The sequence below is a fragment of the Grus americana genome, chromosome 3 (genome assembly GCF_028858705.1).
Source record: "Grus americana isolate bGruAme1 chromosome 3, bGruAme1.mat, whole genome shotgun sequence".
Classification (NCBI taxonomy): Eukaryota; Metazoa; Chordata; class Aves; order Gruiformes; family Gruidae; genus Grus; species Grus americana.
Genome location: NC_072854.1, coordinates 84,719,769 through 84,735,121, shown reverse-complemented (window position 1 = coordinate 84,735,121; position 15,353 = coordinate 84,719,769). Strand labels below are relative to the sequence as shown.

Below are 15,353 nucleotides of genomic sequence, written 5' to 3'. Positions count from 1 at the left end.
ATAGCTACATGATATAAAGTATGCAATCGGCTCCCTCCAGAAAGTTACTATTCATCTACTTTAAAGTGACATGAATTTGCACCTCACAATAGTTTCTGTAATAAATTAGGTTCTATTTCTTTTGAATGAAATGTGAAAGGATATAAAACTAAATTTCTGGGTTTGGTGACAGAGTGCAGCTGGTAGAAGAAAAGAAGAAAACTTGCAACCTGTTTTGATATAGCTGGCAGTAAGTCAGATGAATCTCATACTGGATTATCCCCGGAGCATTTCATTGCTTTATTACTAAATTCCAGCAAAACTGCTATATCCAAAATAGTCCAAAAGAATGGGTTTCAGTGTTTCAGTTCAAGTAAACTGATTCTTTTTCCCTAAAGCTGAAGTTACCCCGTTAGCATGCACACGGCACCAAACTAAAACCACATTACTTCGAATGAGATTCAGCACTAGAAAATGTAATCTTCATACTGCTCTACAGGGCAATTATGTACATGTAAAAGCTTCTGATAATAACAGAACTATTAAAAAATAAAGGCAAATTTAAAAAAAAAAAAGCCACACACATTCAAAACATGAAAACTTTTTAGGATACACAACATGAGAAAACCCTGCAATACTTCTTCCATGCCATGGAGAATTGCTGCCGTATGAGTGACCAGCTTGCTTCCATGCTGAGGCACATTTCTGAAAGCCACCAAAACGGGCTTCCATTCCAGAAAAAGCAGTGTTACCTACTGCAGTCCTGGTCTAACACCAGTAAGCAAACCAAACACTGTCAGATTAAATATACAGAAGCAGACATAATAAAATCAATATGTCATTCACTGACTTTGAGGTATATAGGTATGTAAATAAAAAAAAGTATGAACATTTCAGTCAGTGCAGAATGTAAACACAGCAAAATATATTGCTTGGGCAAAAACATCCTCAGGACATATCTCGGCTTTTGTTTGCCTTTTTTTTTTTCTAAGTTTGTTTATGTGTGTCAGCAATATTGAAGTTACAGTTCTTCTGTCTGTGACTACTTCTATATATGGTCAGCACAGATATTTGCTGGGACTTACATTTCTCCAAAAGTAATCCCAGACTATCAGAAGCCTGTTAATCAGTAAGAAAACCCGCGCAAGCAGATCCATAACCCTGCACACAAGAGCCCATTTGGGTTTCTCTGCCCCGAGACTTACACAGCGAAGGGAATACGGCTGGCTCTGGTTTCAAGCAAATACTTGGGCTCTGCTTCAGACACTCCTGTGGGTGCGCTGGCAGCGCACACCCTGCCCACTGATGCCTTCCCAAACTCCAGCTGCACGACAGCCCGCACTCCGGTACAGCCCCGAGGAACCTCGTTGATCCCGAAAGGTGAAGACACCGCGCACAGTGCGCGGGGACGGTGCGGGGGCACCGACCGGCCGGGGGGGGGGGGGCCGCGCACCGCCGCGCACTCCCGTACTGCCCCAGCGGGACAAGCCCGGCAGCCGGCGGCACGTCGAGCCGTGCTCCAGGGCTCCCGGTGCGAGCCGTCGCAGGACGGGACGGCCGTGCTGTGCGGCCGCGGTTCCCGATCCCACCGGCCCCGCGGAGGGGTAAGCCCACGGGCGTTCACGGCGGGGCGGCCGGCACCTCGCCTCGCTGTTCAAGGGGCGCAGCAGCCCGCGGGAGCGGCCGCTCCTGCGAGCCCCGCGGGGAAGAGGGCAGCCCCGCCGCGGTCCACGGAGCCCCCCGGCGGTCGTCGCCGCGCCCGCCGCCCCAAGCGCAGCCCCTCGCTCCGGGAGGACGGGGAGCAGCAGGCAGGGGGTCCCGCGGCCCCTCAATGCCGCCTCGCCGCAGGGACCGTCCCCTCAACTTTCCCCGCGGGGAGCCCCGCTGCGCTGCCGTCCGGGCGGCCCCGCACGCCGCTGCTCGCCACCGGCACCTCCGCACACAAGAGGGAAAAAACAAACAAAAGCCCCTCAAGACCCTCCCGAACCTGCGTTTCTCTTCCTACCTGCCCGGTTCCCGGTGACCCCGCTCCGCGCCGAGCGCTCCCCGCGGCGCCCAGGTGGCGTTAGGAGCGCGCTTCCCACGGGCGGTGCGCCCCCGGCGGCCGGCACATCCCCCGCCGGGAGGAGGGCGCTCCGCACCCGCCCGCGCTGCCGCCGCCGCCGCACCTGTGCCCGAGCACCAGCACCGCCTCCTTCAGTCTCGCCCCCTGGGTGGGCGGGGGCGCGCCGGGACCCCTCGCCCCGCACCCGCCGCCACCGCCGGACCGCCCCGCGCCGCCGCCGCCGCCCTCCCCATGCAGCCGCCGCACGAGGGACACCCTGGCTCCGCCGCCCGCCGCGCCGCGCCGCGCCGCTCATTGGCCCGCCCGCCGCTGACCTCACGGGGCCCAGCCCCGCCTCGCCCCTCCTGCCCACCGCCCCCGGCCCGGGTGCCCCAGGGCCGCCCCGCGGGGAGCCCGGCGGCGGCGGCGGCGGCGGCGACAGCGACAGCGGCGGGGCAGGCGAGCTGCGTCCACCGGGCGGCACCTCCGAGGCGCGGTGCCGGGTGGCCCTGCGGCCCGCAGTGTCCCCGAGCCGGTGGGACGCTGCGGGGGGTGGCGGTGCGCGGGCGGGCGGGGGTCTGCCCGCGGCCCCTGCCTCGGGGTGCAGGGAGGTCAAATCAGAGGTTTGCAAAAACCATCCCTTGCCCTTGCAAAGTGCCTGCGAAGTAGAAATGACTCACAGAAAATGAGATTATGTGGGGAAGTCTTCCATTAGTCTGCGATGGTTTCTTCTCCTTTTTCCTTTTTTTTTTATTGGTATCTATTTTTATTGGTTTTAATTGAGACATATGAGCAGCTATTGCTTGAAGATTGTGATCCTGCATGTGGAAAGTAAATAATTTTCCATTGCATATTAAATATGCCTCTTAATTGAGCATGTAACATCAACCAAGTCACATATCATCATATACCTCCGCAATATATATTAATGTGGTACTGATTCATTTCTAGCAACCTTTCAAAAGACCTGCTTAAAATATTCTCCCTTTTCAGCTAATCAGGGCATGCTACAAACTCGCAGAAAGCAAAATAATGTATTAATGTATGCTTATGCACAATTAAAACATGTTGAACCAGAAGAACATAGGAAATCCTTCACATTTTAAAAGATCCTGTAAATGTACGTGATAAATTATTACAGCACACTGAGGTGTCTCACACTTCCATATTTCTTCTGTCATAAAAGATGAATAAATTTAACTTGAAATCCTTCAACACAAAGAAAGTTCAGAATTTAGCACTTGTTTTTGCAGTCCGCATTGCTTGCCGTGAAGTTGCTATGGTGTAAGGGAGCAGGGTGTGTTCTGTTTGCGTGCTAGTGTATTTCTTGGTTACGTGTAGGACAAAAGTTTACAAACTGGTCCTCTAGAAAATACAAATAAAACAGCAGTATATACTTTGGAGGGTTCTGATGCTCTATTAAATTTAGAAATAATATTATTTCAATTATCCACTACCTTCAGAAAGAAGTTTTATAAAGCTGGTGTGCGTCTCGCACCTTACCCATTCAGTGCAGAAGGGTTACATGCTTCTTAGAGATCCTTCCTCTGCTACTAAAATGCAGCCGGCCCTGGGTGGCGGGAGTCGTCTTCACCCTTTCGCACTGCTCCAACACCAGCTGAGTGCCACAGTCGCTAGTGCGCGGGGCTGCGTCCTACACCCTGATGCCAGGATCTTCACAGAACACGCTGTACAATCCTTAGTGACAAGTAGTCATGACCAGAGCCTGTGAAAGAGTATATAAAATTTTGTATACTGAATTTTCAACACTTAAAAAATAAATTAGGAACCTGCTGTTCTCCAATGAATTCAATGAGTAATTCGTAATGCCCTAAAAATACCTGTGGGACAAAAAAGCAAAACCAAAAAATCTTACACATAAAAAATCAAGACTTTTTGGTGTGCAAAGATTTCTTTGTTCTTGAGCTCTGCATATGTTTGCTTTACTACCCATCTATGCTTTTCCGTTTACCTTGCATCTAAAAATAGCATCAGAAATAACACTATACCCTGTAAGACTAGGCTGGGGTTTCAGAGCAGCTGAGAGCCACCGTGACTGCGTCCTCTCAGGTGACCCTTCAGGGTGTGGGTTGTCCTTGGAGTTTCTGCACCCTGGCTGCTGAGGGCTCAGCACCCCTGCATGTCGGAGGTGAAGGCACAGGATGCACCCCTGTTTTTTAAGGTTGTATTGGAAAGAGTGTATTTCTTTTTATGCCATTGAAGCTGTAGCTGAAAAAATTCTAGATAATTTGACCGTTTTTCCCCTTTGTCTCTTGTTTTAGCTGTTACATTTGCTTAAGGGCTTTCCAGTTGCAAGCACACAAAATATAGCTAAAATGATCTCAGGTTGAGGTGCATAATATATTAACACATAGACCATTCATATGGAGGCGTGGGGGGGGAAATCTCAAATGGTAAATCACAGTATGATTAGACCAGGGTCAAAAAGTACATAGCTTTCTATCTACCGTAACCTCATTAATTTCTGAGGTTGTGGCAAAAATCATCTATGTATATAATGCAGAATGTATTTTAGAAAATACATTTTTTTAAGATTCAAAGCAAGCTGAGATCAGCTTGGCTTTGAATTTGCCTTGCTTTAAGACACATATCAATACTTTATAAATCAGGGCCCAGTTGCCTTGTACAGTTGTGTAACATAAATATATTTAACCTTGAGTCATGCAAAATGAGCCTTTAAAGGAAGCATATACACATTAAAATCAATGATCCTAGAAAACACATATTGGGTAATGTCTTGTATAAAGAAGTAAGTGTCAAGACAGTCAAGGAACTGTTTAGGGAAGCCTAAGGTAGGGGAATAAATTTTGCAGTAACACTGCTAAATAATACCCTTTACGAAAAAATATCCATTGACTTTAACAAGATCTTTGGCTGAGCAGAGACCAGAGGTTCAAACCTACATAGCACAGCTCCTGGGTATAATACAGGTCTTTACAATATGTTCTTAAGAAGGGACAGAGGTGAAGATTAATTAGAAGACTGTTGTTTTGGGTTTTTAACTAGGAAATATTACTTTATCGTCTTTCATGAGGTATCTATGGGAATAAGAAGCAAATCTGGCATCAAAAGTTGCACACCTCTCAACATCTTGACATTTCTTCTCTCACTGAACAACACAGAACTTAACTGCCATGTGGGACACCCTGGAGAATCAAGACCAAATCACCATGAGCATGCCAGCCCTCACAGGGAGCAGCGCTGCAAGAAAGGTGGGGACGGACAAGTGAGCACCATGTGGCTGGACAACTGGACAAGCTGATGCACAACATACACTTTTTGTTACACATTGAGGACCACTGAATTTGCAGCCTCATCTTTGTTGATGCTGATTCTGCATCCTTGGCCTCCTGCGCTTTCCATGCCTATGTGCATGCCACTGCTGTTCCCAGAGTCTGTGCAGTTATTCTCTGGATGCTCTGTGGTTGTGTATTTGCAGGTAAGATCCAAACAAGCTCATTAGGAAATCAACTCCATTATCTCTGTCGAGCACTCCTTGAAGTTATCCTTGAAGGACCTTCTTGGGCAACACCACTTCCTCATCCGTGGTGTCATTCATCACATGGAATAAGTAATCACATAGTTTCATTCAGAAGTTCAGATGATTATCTTTTACTTTTTGCTCCCTCCCATTTTGCTCCTCTGGAACAGCAGAACCTCATGTCTGTAATAGTTAGGAACTTCTAATTTTAAGCCTCAATTTATTTCTGAATACTGTATACCCATTTGACTTTCCTGACAATACTGACCTCGACTTGAGCTAGCTCACTGTTCTCCTGTGTTTTAAGATCTTTATAAAGCCCCCTCTATAATTTTGCGAGGCTAAGCCTGTGCTTTCCTAGTCTTGTTTTGTTACATGGGTCCTCCCTCCTCTCTTCTACTTATCCAAGCTGCATTTGTGTATCATCTTTATTTTTGAGTTGAGTTTTCTTCAATATGGGTGACATTATATACCAGTTTTAGATGAGGTACGACGAGTTAGAAAAAGCTCGGAAGTGGTGAGAGTGCCCTGGACTGTAAGCTGGTGTTCCTTGTCGTTTTCACCACTCCATCACATTGCTGGCTGATAGTTACGCTCTGGCCAAATAGTACCGACAAGTTATTCTTTTGCTTCTTCTGTTTCCAGGTGATAATCCCCCAGCTCATGGCAGAAATTCCTGTATTTAGCTCCTACATGCATTATCCTCTTTTGCCTCGCTGTATTTCTCACATTATGCCTTACTGTGACCTTATGGTCACTCCATGGTTTTCATCCGATCACCAGATATTTGTCAGTCAGCATTGGCAGCGCCTCTGGACATCATCTCACCAACAGCCTCAGCTGGCAGATCCCTCCCTTTGGCCAAGGCTGAGCAACTGCTGCTCCCTGAGGAATTTCACCAGCAATATCCATCTAGCTCGATGGTTTGTCAGCACAACACACCTCATTGTCTCCCCTTTGGCCCGTGCCTTACTGTATTGACATTCTTGTTCTAATCCTCATCCTCTTCAGCTTAACTAACAATTCCCCATGTGTCACCATGCCAAAAGCTTTGCTGAGCTCCAAATAGATCAAGTCAGCAGAATAACCCTTGTCAAGAAAATTATTTATCTTGTCTAAAAAAAAGGATCAAGTTAGTCTGGCACAATCTACTCATGCTGCATTTTATCTGATTTTCCATCATGTAAATCAGTGCAAACCATACACCACTCCATAAAGTCAGGTGATCCTTGTAGTGCAAGCAAAATCAAAACAATGTTAATGGCTGATGATCAAGGTCATCACAAAGGCCAACCACTAAGCACATCTGAGAAAATAAGATACAATTTGTGCAATTGTACAGTCTTTCTCAAAAAAAGACGTTCTGTCTTTTTACACACCAACTAGAAGCATTTGCAGTTATCGTGAAGGAAGCTTTTGCAATCAAAATAGTCAGAAACTGGAAAGACGTTTTGGTAGATACACTTTTCAAGGGGCCAAATTTCCATATTCTCTCAAGGAATAGGATCCAGAATGTCTTCAGTACATATAAATATTTTAAGTTAGGTGGAGAAAACAAAAATATTTTGATATTTGATATTTGCCTTGAAGACAAAATTAAATTTATGAATTACTAGCAGCCATGAGAATTATTTTAACTTCTAGGCAACTTTTTACAGTTACTAAAAGATATAGTAAGGGATATATCAACCCCCTTAGACTGCACAGAACAATGAAGCACGCAAAATAAAGACAAGTTTAATGAGGTAGGAAGACGCTCAGTGCCAATGCAAAAATACATAAAGTAGATCAGCATTGGAGTCTCAAATCATGTCCTGTTGCAAAGTGAGTGTACAGAGGCTACTTAGAAAATAAATGATGCACTCAAAGCCAACAGAGGCATGCTGTTCCCAAGCAAAACAGTTCTTTTTAGCATGTAGTCCCATCAAGACACTTCTCTGTTGGTCAGACTATAAAAGGAACAGATCTGCTGCATCTTTATGCAGTTGCAGCATGCTTAAACATTTCTAGTTACTGCAGATTGAGACCTATTTAATCCTACCACGGAATTAAAAAATACAGAGTTGAAAAAATAGAATGTCACTATAGTAAAAGACAGATCAGTAAGTCTGTTATGACTCAGTAGCTAACGATAAATTATTTAAACCACTTGTGCTCAAGAATGACCTTTCAGCCATCATAAGACAAGAAAAATATTTTCCTTTTTTAACCTCCACAATTCAAATCACACTCCTTCCTTCAAAATCAGGTGACCAAGACGTGGGAACTTGGTCATTAATCTCAGACTTTGAAGTACTGAAACGCCATCAATCAGATGTAGATGGTGACACAGTAATGGAGAAGTTGGGAGAGGGTCAGCTGGGCAGAAATCAGAGGCAGATCGTGTTGCTTGGCATAAATTTCTAAGCATTTATGACTGAATGCCTTAAACTGATGAAAATCTTTCAGATTATTCAGGTTGGTAAGGTTCAGGTCTCAAAGCACATAATTGATTCTAAGTTGTACAAATAAACATTAAACAAGTATTATTCCAGTGCATTGTATGAACATCCAATGCACACCAGAAATGAGTAGGCCAAGCTCCGTTACCTCAGAGTATCTAGACAGGCGCATCCCTTTAAAATCTGTTTAATGTACTTCAAATGCTTTTAAGAATAGGTCATGCACTTGTAAGATGTGTCAAACTATGCCTTTAGGAGTCTGTCTCTTGTGTCAGGTGTCGGTGGCGAGGTGCTGGCAGGGGAGCAGCAGCGCGGCCTCTGTGAGGAGAGGCCGGGGCTGCCCCGTGCCGGGCGCAGCCGGATCCAGCTGGCTGCAGCGGCCTCACCACAGGGCACCACACTGGTGGTTCTCAGGGAAGGATTGTTTCAGAAAGCATAAAACACTTTAAATTTTGTAAAAATTGTGAGAAACAACAGTGTGAACAGCAAGGGGAGAGCAGAAGGAGGGAGAGGAGGTGCTCCAGGTGCTGGAGCAGGGTTTTCCCTGCACCCCTGGGGAGGATCACACAGGAGCAGGTGGACATGGCCTGAAGGACCTGCGGCCCTCAGAGAGCCCAGGCTGGAGCAGGCTCATCCTGAAGGACCGCAGCCTGTGGAGGCCCCATGCCGGAGCAGGGAGCAGTCTGAGGAGGAAGGAGCAGCAGAGAGGAGCTGCCATGGACTGACCACAACCCCTGTCCCTGTCCCCCTGCACTGCCCAGGGTTGGGGGGAGGTAGAGGAGCTGGAAATAAAGGAGTGAAGCTAAGCCTGGGAAAAAAGGGCAAGGGGTGAGGGGAAGGTGTTTTAGTTTTTGTCTTTATTTCTCACCATCCAACTCCATTATTAATTGGCAATAAATTAAATTAATTTTCACTGAGTCAAGCCTATTTTGCCTGTGAGGGTGGTTGGTGAGTGATGTCTCTGTCCTGACCTGCAAGCTTTTAATTTTATTTACTTCTTCTTTACTGTTGAGGACGGGGATTGAGAGAGCATCTGGGTGGGTGTCTGCCAGCTGGCCAAGGTCAACCCACTGTATCTCTATTGGCGACTTTACAATTGCTGCTGGGGGTTCTATGTGGACAGCCACCTATGGTGGTGTGTGTGTACTATATGGGGAAAAGCCAGCATATCTACTGGCTTATTTGACGCTGTTTTGAAAAATACCTTGGAAAAATGAGGTTCAGTCATTTTGAGGGACCAAAAGTTAATTTTGGAATAGCCTCTCTGTGAGTAACTATTCACCCATCCTTAGTATCTCCCCCCCAAGTTACTTATTCTGCTTGAGTCAACATGAATTTCATTTTTGACAGGTTTAAAAAAATGAAATTATGTTTCTGCTATTATGAGTTAAAACATAGGGGTTTTTTTTCAGAGATAGCTTTCTCACTAATGGAAATTGATTGGATCCAGTTCTTGTGTAGAGAATACACTGAGAAAATTCTTCAGCGAAGTATCAAATGAGCTGGAAAAGATAGTTCTTCACATTGCAACAGAGACAAATCAGCACTGTGCCAATTCATGCAACTCCACCTTTAGGATGCAGGTAATATTTTTTGATCATTGACCTGGAAATTTTTCAAAGAGTATATATTTGCTAGTCCTTATATTAAATAATTAACTTTCCATTATTTTTGTTAGAAACAATGAAAAAGCCTATAGAAGTGTTTTGAAAGTGTAGTGACTTGCACAGAAATTGGGAGGAGGAGAAGAGGCTTTAGAGGAATCAGTCCGGAAGGTATACCAAAGTAAGTACACATGTAGCCAGTCTGTGGTTTTGTGCTTGCAATATTAGCCAGAATTTCAGCACTTCGGCAAAGTGTTCTGTAATAACGTCAGGTTAGTTATCAAAACATGGAAACTCTTCACATAAGTACCAAGAACATGGTACATGAAACTATATAAATGATAAAAAATGTGACTCATTTCTAGATTCTTAAGGTGCACAGATCTTGAAGGGTATATAATTTCGATAACAATACATAATGCTAGCTATTTAGCACTCGTATGCATCTTCCATTTCCGTGGTATCATAGTAGCATGGTAGTGCTAACTGTGAGTGGTGATGCTGGATGCTGAAGGGAACTTAAGTCTGACAAGCTTTAGTAAATGCTACTGGTTTTGAATAGATGAGAATCTGAGAGTTACAGTGAGGAGGGAAAATTCAAACCTGGTTTAGTTCATCTATCTATGAATTAAGTGGAGGGCAAAGTTGCTTGTATAAACTTCCAAAGGCTGACCCAAACTGTGGCAAAACACAGAAAATATTAACTTGCTGTTAATGTTCATTGCTTGCCCATCCCAATCTTCAATGCTCCTGTACAGTATCCCTTTCATCTGAGTGAGGCTATCCCTGATTGCTGGGAAGCTGACGCCTGGGTGGGAGTTTGTGCCCTCCTAAAATGAGTATCATGGAGCTCGTGAGACAAATTCATACAGCTTAAAGAAATATTAACTGAGTACATTTGGCACTGCTTCTTAGCTTCTCCATCACAGAAGCTAGAGCAGAGACTCAGGGGAGGGAAACTTGCCACCTGGGCACCTGCAATTCCTGCCCTATTTCTTTTGGAGCAGAGCAGTTTACAGAACAACAGGGAGGTGGAAATCCCACTCTGGGGATGCCTCCTTCTTTCCCCTCTGAGATTTTCTGCAAGCTTCTGTGCTTCGCCATCCCTTGCCCAGGAGCATACAAGTGAGTATAAGGAGGACTGGAGTCTGTGTGGTGTGCTCTCGCTGTACACCAGCTGTCTGTTATTCAAGAAATGTTGTAAAACATCTCAGGGAGTCTATGACTAACACAGTTTTAGTAATGATCCAGAAACAGGCAATAGAGCAGGAGTAAATTAGCAGCCACCCGGCAGCACCAAAGCGAAATGGGAAGAGCCTGTGTTTAAAACCCCACGCCTTCTCCAATCCACATAATTCACATTCATCACTCACTGTAGAAAAGCAGGCACTTAACTGTTTGATTCTCCAAGTGCAAAGCCAAAGCAAGGCAAGTCTTTTCATATGCTTTGTAGTACCAGCTGCTGTAGTGTCCTTTTACAGATAATTAGAAACACATGATTTTCCAATTCACTCAATACAGGAAAAAGTGTGTATTTCTGTGCCATATCACTTCAATAGAGCACGTCATGCTGCAGACTAGAGAGCAGTAAGTATAGTCTTTTTGAGATCTGAAAAAAATGAAGACAATAATGGTTGGCCTTCATCAGGAGTCTTAAAAAATTCTCACAGAAGTCCCCTGAGGTACAGCCAGGTGCCATCTCTGCAGCAAAATCCCTGCAGTTCAGCAGTGTGGGAAAAGGATTTGGTGACTCCCCTAAGATTCTTACATTCAAGTGGAAATTATCTATAGGGAAGGATTGATCTGTATAGCTGAAGTTGTTTCCAAGGTCCCTTGCAAAATGCTCACTCCTGGGATGGAGCTGCCAGGAGGAACAGCAGTCTTTTGAAAGGTAAGATGGAAAGAGGCAGGGGCAGGGTTTCATGAGATCCTGGGTGGTAATGAATTAATATTTGTGATCTATTTTGAGGGTTCTGAATAAAAAAGGCAACATGAACAACCTATAAGTGCTGAAGTTCCACTCTTCTGAATTTGCAGTATAATTAATTTTATGGGAATTATGCAGTCAAAAGGTTCACAAATCAAGTTGTTGGGGTTTTTTTAAGCAGCTTTCAATATGAGGCTAATTATCTGCTTCAGAGTCAGTAGTGAATTTTTCATACTTTTTCTACGTTCATATTCATAACCATATCCAGAAGTCATGTCCATAAAATAGTATATTCTTCTGGGGCTTCCCAACAGATATTTTAATCAATTAAGATAATTGATCAAGAAATTCACAAATTTGAAAAACCCTTTGCACTAATGCAGAATAAGATTCAGGTAGAGGGTGTGGCAGAGTTTATATTAAAAAAAAAAACAACCAATGAAGCCGGAATTTTCTGGATTTTTTTTTTGTAGTTCACTCTGCATGTTAGTTGGGTGCACAACTTTTTCTAGAGATGATTTATTAGCAAGGTAATACATCTACAAGAGAATAGTGATGATCTTCCTTTTTTTTTTTTTTAATCCCAAGCATTTTAAAAGCACAAGCAAATGGTTATCCTGACACATGATTTTATTCCACACTAGTGTTAAACATGAATCACACTAACAAATGGAGGATTCTATTGTGTATATTTTGTAAATATTTGGTTTAATCATTGTGTGAAGCCAAGGCCTAAAATGTACATATTTATACCGATAAGCATGCATATGTTCTTAGAGATCATGGTCAGTTAAAGAGTAGGAAATGAACTACTCCAAATTTACATATTAGTAGATAGTGACTGCTAGATATGGAATGCTAATAGAAAAAGACAAAACATGGAATTATTGGATTAACTGCTCTGATTAACTTCCTTCTGTGTTGTGTTCAGAATTTTTATAAAAAAAGGAAACATAGATCCTTTCCGAAGCATTTGAAGAAGTCTCAGGAAAGCAAATCCTGGATCCTGAGGTAGTAGCAGAAGTAATGAAATTTTACAGTCTGTAGAAATATTTTTTTTTCAAGGGCTCTGTACCTTGTAGCCTTTAGTTGTGCCACTGTGATATTACGGCCTTAGCTGTAAATGCAAACATTACGATTTAGAGTAATACAGTCTGTTATCTTTTGGCATAGCAAGAATATTGAGTATTCACTTGAGTGAAAAGCGACTGGAAAACCTCTGACTTTGTAGCACATCCAAAGAACTTCTGTTGGTACAAGTTATACCACGCAAATCAATACAATTTGAGAGCAATATATTAGTGCTGTACATTGCACACTGTGCAGTTCCATAGGTCTATGAAAGTACTTCTGAAAAACTGTAAGTCTGCCAGAGATCAAGGTGCGAATACCATAGAAAACATAAAGAAGCAACTACAGAAGGATGAGCCTATGAAGGGCAGCGTTTCTATATCAATTGCCTTAATGCAGAGCTTCCTGAGCAGATGTTCAGAGCAGGCTGCACTCGCGGCGTTTGTTCCTGCTATACTTCTGCTACTACCCTATTATTTAATGTTCATTCATTTAGTCAGCCTGTAGGTGTTAAATGGTATAAGATTATGTAACCATAGTATAAAATATCATTCAGTGAGAAAATAAAATAAGTAAAAGCTTAGGAAGTGTGAGAAACCATTATAGGTAGTGTACATTTGACTTCATTTTAGTTATGGTAATAGGAAATTACATGACAGGGAAACATCAAAAATGAAATGTTTCAGAAGTAAGAAATGAGCCAGGATAGAAACCACAAAAGCAGTTTAAGGATCTTATCTTTATATATATATATATGGGTATCTTTTTATATTAAAGATAGGGATTTATTTACTGTAAAAAGATTCTTTTTATGTTAATAGCAACAAAATGTTTATTCCTATATGGTGTTTTTCTGGCCTTAAAACTGTGTTCAGACTGAGGTTTTCCATTGGTGCATACCCCCAAAACCTTTGAAATTTAGCCTCTGAACTTAGGTAAGGTTTTCTTCCTTCATAAGTTAGTCATATCCCAGAGAGGTTGTGGCTGCCCCCTCCCTGGCAGTGTTCAAGGCCAGGTTGGATGGGGCTTTAGGCAACCTGGTCTAGTGGAGGGTGTCCCTGCCCATGGCAGGGGGTTGGAACTAGAGGATCTTTGAGGTCCCTTCCAACCCAAGCTATTCTATGGTTCTATGATTCTATGATTTTATGATATTTTTTTATATTATTTGGAGAACAGGTCTAATTTTAAATGTAAAAGGTTTTTACATATATTTTCCTTCTGAGCTGTGATTTGCATACTCATAAATTTTGTAAATTGCCTATATCATGTCTTGTTATGCTGTTCTTTATTTCTATGTTATTTTTAAGTCATATAATAATTTGAAGTCATGTATCCAGCTGATGCTCAGCACCACACATCACATTATAAAAGCAGAGATTTCTCTGACTTTATTCTGAAAACATTCTTGGTTTTTGCTCCTGACTCGTATCCCAGGACCCAGTAGAAGACATATTACATGTGTTAACCATTTTAAAATGGGCCAAAGAGTGTCTAATATGGGACAAAGAATGTATCATAAAACAGTTCTTACTTTTTTCAGAAATGCTACTTTACAGTCTCTTACTGAATTGAAAGAGAAGTATCAGTAGTGATAGATTAAGCTGTGCACTCAGAACAAAAATAAAAGCTCAGAAAGGTCATTAGTAGTGCTTGCCTTCAATTTCTTAACTTTATAGTATACCAAAATGGATGGATGGATAGATAGACAGACAGATATAGAAAAACCAAACCCTACCCAACTCAAACCAAACAACCCAAAAAAGCCCTTGAGTCTGGCCTTGAAAAATACTGTCACTTTTCATATCTGTATATAGTAAGGAACCGTTACAAGCACAAGAGCTGGTGTGGCCGGGAATTCATGTGCTGTCGCTCAGTCCTGCCGGTGCTGGGCATGGGGGCGATGCTGGAGCACATCTGTTGGTTAGCAAGCAGTCAAGCAAGTTCAGAGTTGTCATGGCAGCATTTACGATTCTTAGACAGCCATTACAGGGCTACCTGTAAATAGACACTAAGAAAGCCTCCAGACAACTCTGTCTACAGACATCAGTTTACAAGTCATAAGGAAGGCATCCAGTGTTGAATTGAGGTGCTCAGCTTTGCTAACAAGTTAACAGGCATTATGAAGGGCTACTTTTGAATACTCAGTATCATCCATTTCAGGACTAGACTCCCGATGCTGAAAAATTCCTATGTGTTCAAATAACTTGAGTATCCAATTGCATGTATGTAAAAAACTTTATTTTCTCTTTTAAATAATGCCTTTGCCTAAAAAGTCTATTTTTTCTATTATCTAAATAATGACTTAAATGCTGTGCTGCATCATCATCATCATCATACGAATTTTCATCTAAACTATGCCAAGCCTTAATCTATTGTGCATAGAAATGGCCAAGTAATATTCTGAAACAGTCAAGATTGTTCAGGAAAAGCTTAACTGAAAGGCTGGTAATGTTTATAATAAACAATTTTTTTTTAAAGAACGCATGATTCATTCTGTTTGTGCATCACAGAATATGGAGCTCTTGATCTATTTGTCATGCAGGGTTTTTAAAGGCACAACTTGGGGAAAGAGGCATACTATTTCAATTATCAGAGGTAATTGGCGGGGTCACAGATGCTTGATTGGGCTTGTGCCTTTTCAATAATTTCTTTAAAAGTTTATTATCCAGTAAGCAAAGGTTACATCTGATGACAAATAAAGAAAAAATATTTAAGAAGCTATCAGCACAAACCTGTGCTATTTGTAATAAATATAATTGCTCTAGATCAGTTAATTCACATAGTT

The 15,353-nt window shown here is 42.8% G+C and overlaps 1 protein-coding gene across 2 annotated transcripts in view; it reads right to left on the bottom strand.

Moving 5' to 3' along the window:
* The window catches only part of CHRM3 (cholinergic receptor muscarinic 3), a 283,427-nt gene extending 281,109 nt beyond the window's left edge, over positions 1 to 2,318 (bottom strand). For both annotated transcript variants that reach the window (XM_054822620.1, XM_054822621.1), the window contains exon 1: positions 1,985 to 2,318. The gene's annotated coding sequence lies outside the window, so the exon portion shown is untranslated. The remainder of the gene's footprint in view (positions 1 to 1,984) is intronic.
* Between the last annotated feature and the right edge of the window lie 13,035 nt (positions 2,319 to 15,353).